The sequence below is a fragment of the Crocodylus siamensis genome, chromosome 11 (genome assembly GCF_052110815.1).
Source record: "Crocodylus siamensis isolate JL-2025a chromosome 11, ASM5211081v1, whole genome shotgun sequence".
NCBI classification, from domain to species: Eukaryota; Metazoa; Chordata; order Crocodylia; family Crocodylidae; genus Crocodylus; species Crocodylus siamensis.
Genome location: NC_143405.1, coordinates 15,846,232 through 15,858,258, shown reverse-complemented (window position 1 = coordinate 15,858,258; position 12,027 = coordinate 15,846,232). Strand labels below are relative to the sequence as shown.

Below are 12,027 nucleotides of genomic sequence, written 5' to 3'. Positions count from 1 at the left end.
CCTGGGTTTCCACACACTGGGCACGTCTACATGAGGTGCTTTACTGTGCACTAGAGCTAATTATTGCATAAGCGTCCATGTCTACACATGCAGGGAGTGGGAGCAGTCTGCTTCTAAGAGCAGCAAATCTGCTCCTGCATCCTTGCACATGGAGATGCACGCCCGGGAGTGTTTATTCTTGAGTAGTTTGCTGGAGAGTAAACCGCTCCCAGATCTTTTGCACGTGTAGATGTGCCCACTGTGTAAAATTTCACCAATTGTGTTTAAAAATAGGATGCTTTATAGTTCTTATGGCTCTTGCTCCCATGAAGGGAATTTATGTGTGTGGGTGTCCCCCCAAGAAATGAAGTCTAGTTCAGAAATTGTGGCTCAAGAAACTGGCTTTAGGTAGCTTCTCTGGGGATATTTAACCCAGATGTGGATCTGTTGTGCCTTTTCCTAGGACGCCAAAGCTTTTTTTTTCTTTTATTTCTGCAGTGGAGTATAAAGAGGGGCTTGGGGGTAAATTTTGAAGTTAGCTATCCCAGTGTTGATGCCTCATGTTAATTTTGCTACCATATGTAGCCAGGGATTCAAAAACTTGCCCACCCAGAATATGTAAGATGTGTAAGAATTTGAAGGAAATGGGTTGACGGTGGCCGGGAAGCAGAATAGCTCCTTCCCAAGATTGTTGCTGTCCCTAAGCAGTGACTCATTTTGACTCTCAGTGCTTCTTCTTTTCTCTACTTTTGTCTATATAGTTTGTAAGGTCTTTAGGGTAGGGACTGCCTCTTATCATATGTACAGCCCCTAGCACAATGGGACCCTTAACTCAGCTGAGACGTCTAGGCAGTCATAGTGCTAAACAGTGATCACTGCTTCATTATTGCAGACTGGTGGTTTGAGTGGGGAGAGCGGGCTTCAAGTATGTGGTAGCACAGATTTTTTTCATCTGGTTTTGCAGGCTCAGTCTTTAGGCTACTAAGCACTGGGGAAATGTTTTGAGTCCAATGCATAACATCATTGTTATGCTTGGAAGGAGAAAGAAGGAGGAGGTAGAGAAGTAATGTGCAGTAATCTGTTTGGTTGCTCAGATTCCTTTATGTCATTCATCACATGGGGATAGAAAGAGCTGGCAAACTAAGTGCTTGCATGTCAAAGGGTTACAGAAGACAACAGATAGGGAGGTGTGTAATATGGAGTGATGGAACCAATAGGTGAAGCTAGTGGTGCTATAAATTTTACAGCCATGATCAGCCCTCTATATCTATTTGTCTGCCCGGATTTGGTGTCAACTGGGTCCCTTCTGCAGCCAAGATGAAACCCATGTACCGTGAAATCAAATTGACTAGAAAGGGCATCTTTCCAGTGTCTACAGTCAGTGCTCTCATGCAGATTTGTGATGCAGCTGGGAGAACAAGAAGAGAAGGAAGAGCCAACCTGACAGTGATGCCATCAGAGTTCAGAAACAAAGCAGCCTTGCAGGGCCGAGCAAAGCCACTGCCAACATCTGACAGTTCCATTCAAGAGCCCATGTCCTGGCTGGTCACCTCTGCTGAACTGCCTTCAGATCAGTTTTCAGGTCCCGAGTGCTGAAATTAGTTTCACCTCATTAAGAGCCCATTTGCTCACATCACCATCTCTCCTTCTCCCACAGCTTGTGACAGTGGTGGATGACTCAGCAGTCTCATTTTAAACTCAGCCTGGAATAAGAGGGGTTAAATATATTTTTATTTATACGTGCTTTGACTGGAATGATGCAAGTCCTGGGCATGATGCTGGAGCATTGTAGATGGAAGCTTGGAAATCTCATACATAGGGCAAGAAGCAGAACTGGTTTGACGGGCAAGTGTGGTGGTTCAGATGCTTCTAATTCTGGAGTAGTTGGGATTGTTGCAAATCAGCAAGACAGAAGGCCTGATTTTGCTGTTACTTATGAAGTCATCAAAAGTAACTCCACTGAAGCCGTTGAGATTATACACACCCAGCATTGCATTAAATAAAATCAAGATATTGTGTAATAAGTTAGCACAGTATCTGAACACAGGGGGGTTCAAATCATTGTCATTAGTCCTTCTTTTTTATGAGGATCATTTTGGGTACTGTGAAAAGTTTGTTTTCCTGTTTTCTTTTTTTCTGGATATAGGCCTGTCTCCTCTAATTTTTTTCTGTATGCATAATAGGGAAGGCATGTTCTGAGCAGGGACAAGGGGGCAAGCTTACTGTTTTTCAGTAAGACAGTTTTTCCAAGCACAGGGGACAGCATGGGATAAAATGGAAAAGCACTTGTGGGTGATAACAGATTCTAACATGAAGTGTAAATAGATATAATGAACAGAGCGCGAACTTCTTTGGGTCTGGAGATGCATCTTTAAGCTAGTCAGCAAATATTTATGAAGAAATAATACACCTGACAGAAGTTGGAATGGGTCACAAATGAGTCACAGACCAACAAGATGGCCTGCATATGCCAAACATACTTTTTAGCTGCCTCTAGTTAGAAGCCACTCAGATTTTGCACTGTTTCAGTCATAATCTAGGAGTTGTAGGTCACAGTGTTTAGTTGGGTCTAGTAAATATGGATCCAAAACTTGATTTAGCTGCTCACTTATTAAGCTACTTTGGGCACAACGGTCAGTTCTTGAGGCAGATTTGCTTCTTGGCAACTGAATATCAGTTTTTGGATGAGGTCCTTAAAAGAAGGATTTCCCTGCGTGTCATTTGTGCCCACCTTTGTTCCAGGACTGGTACACATAGGGCATATCTACACATCGCCATACAGTGACATTGCTACAGCACTGTGCTTCAGTGCAGAACATCATTGACTAGATATAAACATTGGATTTATGGCAAATTATAACCTGCCTGCCATCTAATAACCCCAGACCTGCGTTATGTGTATTGGTTTTTGTTTTACCCAGGAGAGCACACAAAACACCAACAGACTTTCCCTATTCCTGTAGAAGGGTGTTTGTGCCCAAATGCTTACAAAGAACAATTTTTTCCAGCTATTTAGTTGATCTAATAAAAGCGATCACATCTAACCAAAAAACCTTGTCTGCATTAAGAGTACCTAAAACTCATGCCAGGGTTCTCTCCTTCAGTGAGAAACTGCCCAGCCAGGCCCTGCCGTACAGTACCACTCAGCATGGGAAAAGCATCATTCATGATTAGTATTCCTTATTCTCAGTGGTTTCAGCTGCAGCTCCCCAGAATCTCCTTGCCCCCTCCTCCATGCACATATTGAATTGGCTGAACTTTTCACAGCTCTAGTTCTTGTCTGGAGATCTCTTTTGGCCACTTCCACTGTAACTTTCTCGTTATCATCAGTGCCCCCAGGAGATCTGACTGATTAAAACATGCTATATCATCTGTAGTCTAATATTTCTCTAACTGGTTCTGTCTGATTATTCTCTGTTGAAGTAGGACTTAGGGTATCATTGTCCTTTTTTAGGCACCCACAGAAAACCCATTATCTAGGATCATTCATTTCTTGTTCTTAACTCAGAAAGTCTGCCATGTTCATGCTCCCCCTTCCCCTCCTCTGCTTGCCTCTAGTGAGATAGAAGAAAGCCTTTGTCATCTGTCCCCACAAGATCCTATGGAAAAGATAAATTAAATCGGCTAACAGGCTGTAAATACAAGATGATTGCAAGATAGGAACGGTTCTGAGGAGCAAGGTTAGCTTTGCTTCAACCCTTTAAGCTTCTGGATTGAGAGATCTGGGCTCTGTTTGAATGAATTCTGATGCATTTTCTTGTAACTGTCTTTGATCAGCATTTCAGTAGGAAGCTATGAAATCTGTGGCATTAGGTGACATATTCTTACTGAGTGAGCACAATTAAAATACTGTGTCCTCATGAACAAACAGCAGTTGATCTCTGATTATTTACCTTGCGCTTTTCTTTGCCTGATTTTTATGCCCATGACAAATAAGCTTTTTTATCTTATTCAAGGTTCCATTAGAACAGAACACGTTGACTATTTATCAAGAGTGTGCTCTTGTTCTTTGGGAAAAGAAAATACAGGCAGAAATCACATTACTGGAGGAGAAAGTATGGGGAGTTTTGTTTAATTAACCTATACTACAGCAAGGTGACACAATGCAACACTATTGGGTGGTGGCAAAATAATTCACAATAATACATCTTTAGTCGTGTGGGTGAAAAAATACATTGGTTTACCAGAGAGGTGTTTAGTCTTTCAGGTCTGCTCACACTGCACAAACAGACACTGGAACTCATTGCAACAAAATGCTACTTTAGCTGAGAGTTCAGCAGAATTTCAAAAGAGATTAGACATTTAGGTGAATCTTAAGAGTAGCTAGGCTCGACAGAGTAAATAAAACTGTACAAGGGTTTTAGAAGAGAGTCAAATCTTCAAGCTTCAGGTCATAAGCCAACCTTTGATTACTGAGACGGAAGGGTCTCATAATTCTGCTTCTGAAACAGCAGGGTGTTGTCCATTGTTGCGGACAGGATATTGAACTAGACGGACAGATGCTACAAAATTCAAAAGGCTTTTCTTGAATTGGGTAGGTCTTGATCTACGTAAGTAGTTCAAAAAGGCTAGGTTCAGACATTCAGAGAGCTTGAAGTGGGATCAATCTAAGTTGCACAGCTTTCTGTAAGTGGCGTAGTTTAGATCGGCGGTGAACAGAGCACACACTTGGTGGGGAGCAGGAATCGTAGACCAGGTTCTGCCATTTTTAAACCAGTACCGAACTTCTGTTATGGGTGTAGACCGGTTTCTGATCACTTATACTGGTCAAAGTGTAATGTCTGTACCTGGCCAAAGTGCTCTAATACTCTGCAGAAGCTGAGAAATGTGCCGCATAGTATGAGAGTATGCCTCACAATAATACAAGGTTTTCCTTTGAGTGAAGAATGCAAAGTCTGTATTGTTTCAGCCTGACTAAACTCTGGTTCCTTTATACTTAATCATGTGCACTTGAGCGAAAGCTCCTCCTGAGAGAGTGCTTTCACAGTCCCACTAGTTTTCCTGTCCTCCAGAGAGTCCTCCATCAAAACCATGGAAGTCAAAAACTAATATTTTTTAGGTAAAAGCAAACAGGAAGAAAATCCACAAAACCTACAAGCTTTTCAAACTTCCTTATACCTTATCAAGAAACACAGAAGAGTACAGACTGAATTTTATTTTCTTCTTTGCTGGGTCAGCTGTTAAAAACAAGTTTTCCTCTATTTATATGTTTTACCACCCATTTGCTTCTCCAGCTCTGGCTGTTCAGTTTCTTGTTCTTTGTTCTCAATTGTTATGTGAGCAGACGGGAAAGCTTCCGCAGGATTTTCAAGTCACACTTGTCATCTCGCTCCTTTGATCTTTCTCTTTCCCTCCATTTTTATTAATCATTTCCTCCTTATTCCAGCATTGCTCACGATGTGCTCTGAGAGCTTTCAGCTGGAGTACGGGGGGAATGGGAAAAAATAAAAAAAGAAACATGGCACTTCTGTGCATTTTATAAAGTCAGTTACTGTCTTCCTTCACTAGGGGATCCACGTAAAACTGCAGAACAGTGTAGTGACAGGAATTGTCCATAGAAATGCAGTCAGTTCTCATGAATTTTTGTGGGAGAAATGGCATTGTCATGGCTCTGGGAAGGCTCCCATGTCTGGACACTCACCAGAACATTTTAGGCCCTACAAACTGGGTCTCTGGGCCTTTAAGCCTCTTTTGCTCCTTTGTGTAGGCTGCAGCCCCAGCTTTCTCCTTGGCCTCTCTGGAAGTTTTGATTTCTGGGTCTAGACCCTCTGCCTACCAGAAATGGGATCCCAGAGCCTAGTGGTCCAGATCCCCAGAACCAGTTTTGATCCTTGAGACAACCCCATAGCTAAGCCCTTTTTGTGTACTCTGGGACGACAGTTCATGTTTCCCAGGACACATGCTTCTGGAAGCAAACAGACACAAGCCTTATATAGGCTTCCATAACTAGTCACTTTGTACTTTTACTAGCACTAGAAATATATCAGGACCTAGAGAAAAGACAACAATACAGCATCTTTGTTTCCTCATTGCTCTGGTGCGTTCTCTGCAGTATAGGCAGCAGCACTGCTCTCAAGCTGGAGGATAGAGCAGCCTCGAGGTGAATGTGGAGGGAGGCTTCACTGCCTCGTTTGCAGGATTGCCACGTGCATAGTGAGAACGCATGGGTGCGGCGTGCTTGAGAGCAGTGTTTCTGGAAGTGCTGCAGAAGATGTACTCTAAAGCAGGACTCAGCAACCCCCAGCACGTGTGCCGAGCATGGCATGCAAGGTTATTTTGCTCGGCACACCACTTCCAGCCTGGGCTCTAAGCAGCTCCTGTCAGCCACGGAGCCCAGGCTGCTCCCAGCAGGCTGCAAGCCCTGCTGCAAGCAGACTGGGCTCCATGGGGTGGCTGCAGCCGGGAGACTGCAAACATCTGCTCCAGGCTCCAGCATTTCGGCACTCCGGCACCTTCCAAGGTAGACATTGTGGTTTTCTCGGCACTCCGGCCAAAAAACATTGCCTACCCATGCTCTAAAGCGTCCCAGATATGCTCCCCCCAGTTAATGACTTCTTTGCTACAAAACCCCCAATGTTCCTTGCTCTGACCCCAATCTTTCTTTGTCTCTGGACATCCCTCTGCATTCCTCCCTTGAGTCATGTGAGCGCTTTGCTTTAGCAGCCTATCTCTGCTCTCCTGGTAAAGGGTTTCCCAGTTCCTTATCTCAGCCCCCTGTGGAGCAACTGGAGAAAAGTGACTTTATGCTCTTACTCTTTGGATTTTCCTTGGTAAAATTTGTTCAGGTAAAGAACCTTGTCTGCCTTCAGGTGCCGATGGTCTTTAATGATCATAGATAGGGGAGAGGCACCAACAGCGCTTACTCTTCAATGGAAGGACCATGAGGCTGTACACAGCAGAAGACAAGCCATAGGTCCTAAGGATACAGACAGTTCTTACTGTCAAATTGAAATCCATATGTTTCAGGTTGACCAAATTGTCTAGAGCATTATCCCAGAATACTGTGAAAAGTGCCTTCCAGAGATTGGATTATTCTACACTAGGGAAGGGCAAAGGGCATTAACAACGTGGGGGAGGTGAATCGCCGGGATCCTTGACTAGAGTGGCCCAGAGAGAGAGGGAAACCATAAATCAGGGTTTGGCTTTGTTTTTTGTTAACTTCAAGCCTCTTAAGAACATGTTACTGGAATGAAGAGCTGCCTCCGAGCGGCAAGACAGTCAACACTGCCACCAGGGCACTTATCAGTACCATGGGACTAATTGTCTTTCTTGCATTCACTCCTGTGTTTTCTTCAACACGTTTGGAGGCAGAACTATGGGAGTACAAGGGCTCCTCCTCTCAGCCTGTTCCACATAGCAAAGGGCTGGGTTACTGACAACACAAATCTATCTCAAAGCCACTAGAGACCAATCGTACCTTTGTCAGGAACATCCGAGGTGAACATTTAAGATTAAGTTTCAGCTTGAAGTGCGTGCTGCTCCCAAGCTGCAAAGGTTTTATAAATGAGCAATTAAATTGTGGTAGGGGCTTGTGGGGGAGACAGAGGAAAATGTTGGCATAAGCAGAGAAGTTTTAAATTAGATGCCTCTGAAGTTAGTTTAAATTCTCTTCAGTAGCTTATTTGCCAGCTATGGTAATACATACATTTCTTATTATTTTTTGATTGCTACATGAATCTGGCACTGATGAAAATGTAGGACTAATAATACTGAGCAGAGCCAGGTTTAGTATAGATAAATGCTCTATTTCCTAGCCTAGCTTTCTTCATTCAGCCACTGCTACATCTCTTCTGGACTATTTTTCAGCTTTGAAGCTTACATATATGCTCACATTTTAGCCCCTCGTATTTAGCCCCTCCTGATAGTTGCATCCAGGGCTCCCTACACATCTATGCTAACATATGGTATCTCTTCCTTTTTCTACATTTTTATTAGACCAACTCAAATAGTTGGAAAAATTCTTCTTCGCAAGCTTTCGGGTATAAGTATCTATCCTTTGTCAGGCTGAAGAAGCATCAGCAGTTGGCAGATGCTTCCTCAGCCTGACAAAGGGTATTTATACCCAAAAACGTGCAAAGAAGAATTTTTCCAACTATTTGAGTTGGTTGAATAAAAGATATTGGATTTAGGCAGACATGGGTCTTTAGGTATGTCCTTAGCAAGGCCACAACCTATACCCTTGTTCTACACGTTGCACACAAAGCTGTTTTAGGCGGGGGTGTGACTCGTATCAATATAGCTTTGCTGGCAAAAGCCCTAGTTTAGATGTAGTCATAAGTGTCCTTAGCTGCATGTACACTAGGATATACCTAAAACTGTTTCTAGATCAGACAAAGCCTAAGTCCTTTGATGTCCTTTGTTGTTACCATGGGATCTTTTATAGCAGGGGTGGCTAACCTGCGGCATGGGTGCCACAAGTGGCAGGGGCAGTAGGTCTGTGCGAAGCAGCTAGTATTCGCTTCCGATTCGACTGATTTGGGGGACAATGAATTTATCTGGTGATTCAAATCACTGTCCTGATTTGATTCAGCTGAATCAGCCAGGCCAGGCCCATCCCCTGCCCCTCTCCCAGCCCGGCAATGGCTACCTCGCCCACCCCAGCTCCCAACACTTGGGGGGTGGGGGGGAGGTAAGCCTCGGCTCAGCAGGTGCTGCTGGGTGAGGGGCAATCCCCACAGCCCCATGCTGCATGGGGGGCTCTGCATGAACCACTGACCTGGTACTGGCAACTGGGGATGACCTAATTGGTGACCTAGTGATCGAAGGGAAGCTGGGTGACAGCGACCACAAGCAGATCAGCTTCACCATCTGCTGTAAAGGTGACAAGTCAGTCAGCAACACAGAAGTCCTTGACTTCAGGAAAGCAGACTTTGACAAGCTTAGGAGTCTTGTCAGTGAGGCCCTAAGGGACCATGACCCCAGGGGGAGCGGAGTCCAGGAAGAGTGGTTGCTCCTCAAGGGAGCGATCCTCAATGCGCAAGCTAATTCTGTTCCATCTCGGAGGAAAGGCAGCAAGAGGGCACAGCAGCCCCCCTAGCTCTCCAGGGACCTAGCAGACCTCCTGAGGCTAAAAAGGCAGGCCTACAAAGGATGGAGGATGGGATTCACCTCCAAGGAGGATTATTCTGCTCTGGTCCAGTCTTCTAGGGAGAAAACCAGGAAAGCCAAGGCTGCAACTGAACTCCAACTAGCTTTGAGTATCAAGCACAATAAAAAGTCCTTTTTTGGATATGTGGGGAGCTGGAGGAAAAGCAAGGGCAACATTAGACCCCTGCTAAACCAGGTGGGATAACTGACAACTGATGCCCAGGAAAAAGCCAACCTATTAAATGGGTACTTTGCGTCAGTCTTTCTTTGGTCCCATGAGACACCCACGCCCACTACAGGACAGGGAGGTCCAGGTGAGGGAGATCCCCTGCCCTTTATCAATGCTGACCTCATGAAGGAACACCTTGCGAAGCTGGATGCCTTCAAGTCAGCCGGCCCTGACAATCTACACCCCCGGGTACTCAAGGAGCTGGCGAGCGTCATAGCCCAGCCCCTGGCACGGATCTTTGAGAACTCCTGGCGCTCTGGTGTAGTGCCCGAAGACTGGAAAAAGGCCAATGTGGTGCCGATCTTCAAGAAAGGGTGGAAAGTGGATCCGGCTAACTATAGGCCCATGAGCCTGACTTCTATCCTGGGGAAGATCTTATAAAAGATATTTTATTGTTCCCCATTATACCCTATGGCTGGATCTCCAAGGCGGCTCTGAAGCTCTTCAGAAAGCCTAACAAGGCCAGCGCTTCCATCCGAATGTGCTGCTTCGGACCCCGAAATGTCCAAAGCTTCTCTGGATCTGAAGCTCTGTCTGAAGCCTCGCACAGCCCTACTGGTAAATATTAGGAGCAAGGGAGAGGGGACCCCTGCCAGCCCCCACCCCCCATGGCTGCCCCTGCCCACCCCAGCTCGGTACTTTTTAAAAAAGCCCCAGTTCTCACTGGGATGTGCTGCTTTTTGGGGTACAGTTTCTCCCAAACCCCTGCACTGATCTTCTTGAAACTTGGTAGGTTTCATGCTCTCAGCAGGGGCTACCATCCCTTTGTTTATCCAAATTGAACAAAAAACAACAAAGGTTGATTCCCCATTATACCCTATGGCCGAGGTGGCTCCAAAGGTTTGGAGCTGCTTCAGATGGATCGAGGCAGAAACCTGGTCTGGAGCCCCAGACTGGATTGTGGCCATCTGAAGCGGCCAGATCCGAAGATGGATTGGATCGCTGCTGACTTGCACAGGCCTGCTTACCAGCTCGAAGTGTCCGAATCATCAAAGCTCTCCGAATCTTTTCTGAAGCTCTGGAGAGCTTTGAATTGATTCAGACATTTAAATTGGTCCCCTGATTTGATTTGGATTCAGAGAGTCTGCCATCAAATTGAGCCGAATCTCCTCCAAATTGAATCACCATCCAAAACTTCGCACAGCCCTGATAGGCAGCCTCTGTGACCTGCACGTGGCAGATTGAGGAGGAGACAGGCAGCTCAGTGGCAGATAGGGCACCAAGCAGAAAGCAGAGCAGATCAAGCAGGATCACAGGACAGGGAGCAGAAAGCAGAGCAGCAGCTTTCTTAGGGAGTACAGGGCTGAGTTCAGAAGAAAAGCAGATCAAGTAAAGGAAGGGGATTGGAAAGGCACTTGGGAAGAGTGCAGGGCTAATTTGTGGCATGCATGCCAAAAATATTGGCCTTCACTCTTTTCCAGCTTTTCCCTGACTGAAAGCCCACCCACTATATGTTATTACAACCCCTGGATTTGCCAACGCATTTTCATGCCGATTTGCAACACCCTCTGCTGTTCTATTTGTTGCTGTTTATTCGTATTTAGGTCTTGGGATTGAGTATAAATTTTGCTGTGTCACGTAGTGGGCAAGTGTCTAGGAATGAACTCTCTCAACAGAATCACAGATGAGGAAGTTTAGAAAAAGCATCTTATTTGGAATGGTTCGATGCTTTGGTCAAACAAGACACTTAGGGTGTTTATAGAGGTGCTCCTGAAGGTGGGAGGGGGGAGGCACTTTAATTAGCTCATTAAAGTCCCTGGAGCATCATGTGTATCAGCATCCCCACGCTGAAAAATGGTGTCAAGGCACTTTGAACTCAAGCTCATTGAACAAGCTTTAGTTTAAAGCGCCCGGCCAACATCTTTCAGTGCAGGGACACTGATGCATGTGATGCTGGAGTCTGCTGGAGCATGGTAATTACCATTAATTAATCGGGTCTGCTCAGTGCGTCGGAACAATCTCCCTGTGTGTGTATAGGAGCCCTTATAGTGCCTTTTCATGTTTAAACTTAATTAAGCTCAGCATATAGGCAGTTGCACTGGTCACCTGTCTTTGTGGCCAAGACTTCTTTAATTGTTGAGTTTATCTTTCCTGAGGCAAGATTTGAACTCATCTTTCCAGTACCCAAAAATAGCATGTTAGCATATACAGCTTTCTTGTCACTGTCTTGTGGAGCTCCTGCCTCCCCTTGTGTCACAGTTAGACCTCTGCTCTGCATAATGCTAAGGCATTCTGCTCTGTTGACTTTTGCAATATTGTGTGCATTAGAAGCAGACAGCGATGGAGATGACGGCTGGACAGGCAGGAGGGGGTGGTGGCTTATAAGGGCTATGTCACTGCAACATCAGTTCTTGCGGACTTCATTGATGAGCCTGGTTCTTCAGCACCTTCCATTTTCTCCTGTTAAATTGGTCTCAGAACAAACCCATACAAAATTAATGGAGACTGTTGACTCTAAATTGAGTGATCAATAGGGAGCCAGTGAGGGGCTTTCACTTTGTGACTGGTTGACATGGTTAATTTGTGTTAAAGGGGAACTTTCTGAGATCTTACTTTGAAGCTTCAAAGGAAGAGCTGCAGTAATTACTGTTGCTTAATGGATATAAGCTTACAGGGGGTCTATGTAGGGATATTGTGTTTCTAAGTTTCATGGCAAAGGGGATCCTGGCTCAGGGAAGGTTATATTCAGGATGCTTTTTAGAACCAGTGGCATATTTTTTCCCTGAACTCTG

At 45.1% G+C, this 12,027-nt stretch overlaps 1 protein-coding gene across 2 annotated transcripts in view; it reads left to right on the top strand.

Annotated features, from left to right (window-relative positions):
* CACNA1B (calcium voltage-gated channel subunit alpha1 B) overlaps nucleotides 1-12,027 on the top strand; it is a 470,294-nt gene that overhangs the window by 170,955 nt on the left and 287,312 nt on the right. The window lies entirely within an intron of this gene.